Genomic DNA, 1190 nt, shown 5'->3' with positions numbered 1-1190 from the left:
CTCCCTAGTTTGTTTTGCTTTGTATTTTGTTGTAATTGCCAGTTTTGAGATTACAAAGCTGAGGGGGCCTGTGGTGTAAGAAGTGTTCTAATATGAGAAATCTGGCAAACATTCACTGATGAAACTTCAACATTATTTGGTGCCACACCTGCCCAGAAAAATAGTGCTGCTATATTTGATCTACTTATTTATGTAAAAGACATTTCAGATTCTAAATGATTTAACAGAATGAAGTTACATTTTTAAAATTCTCACACAATGAATCAGTTCTTGGGCATTAGACAGCTTCGAATGCCCGAATTATTTCCAAGGACCTGAAAATGAACCTCTGCTATTTTGTGACAATTTAAACAGGGTCATGTTGATGTCACATCAGTGAACTATTTTGGGCCATACATTTGCAAAAAATGCAGAACCATGTTTTATTAAGAAATGAATATATTTTTAGCTCACTGTCACATAGTGACAGGGTGAGCTTTTGTGATCGCCCTTCGTCAGTCGTCCGTCCACAATTTTTTGTGAACAAGATAGAGACAACATTTTGCAAGCAATTTTGATCAAACTTGTACAAAACTTGTATTGGCATGACATCTCAGTTCCTTTCAAAAACTGGCCAGATCCCATCATGGGTTCTAGAGTTATTGCCCCTTAAAGGGCCAGAATTTGCTATTTTTGTGCTTCAACAATTTCTTGTCTGCACGATAGTGGTTTCATTTATGATTTTATTTTAACCAAACTTGCACACAACTTGTATCACCATAAGATCTTGGTTCCTTTCTTCAACTGGCCAGATCCCATAATGGGTTCCAGAGTTATGGCCCCTGAAGGGCCAAAATTAGCTATTTTGACCTTGTCTGCACAATAGCAGCTTCATTTATGATTTAATTTTTACCAAACTTGCACACCATTTGTATCACCGTGAGATCTTGATTCCTTTTTTGAACTGGCCAGATTCCTTCCTGGGTTCCAGAGTTATGGCCCCTGAAAGGGCCAGAATTAGCTATTTTGACCTTGTCTGCACAATTGCAGCTTCATTTATGATTTGAATTTAACCAAACTTGCACACAACTTGTGTCACCGTAAGATCTTGGTTCCTTTCTTGAACTGGCCAGATTCCTTTATGTGTTCCAGAGTTATGGCCCCTGAAAGGGCCAAAATTAGCTATTTTGACCTTGTCTGCACAATAGCAG

This window comes from Mercenaria mercenaria, chromosome 2 (assembly GCF_021730395.1).
Source record: "Mercenaria mercenaria strain notata chromosome 2, MADL_Memer_1, whole genome shotgun sequence".
Classification (NCBI taxonomy): domain Eukaryota; kingdom Metazoa; phylum Mollusca; class Bivalvia; order Venerida; family Veneridae; genus Mercenaria; species Mercenaria mercenaria.
This window is presented reverse-complemented; position numbering follows the sequence as displayed.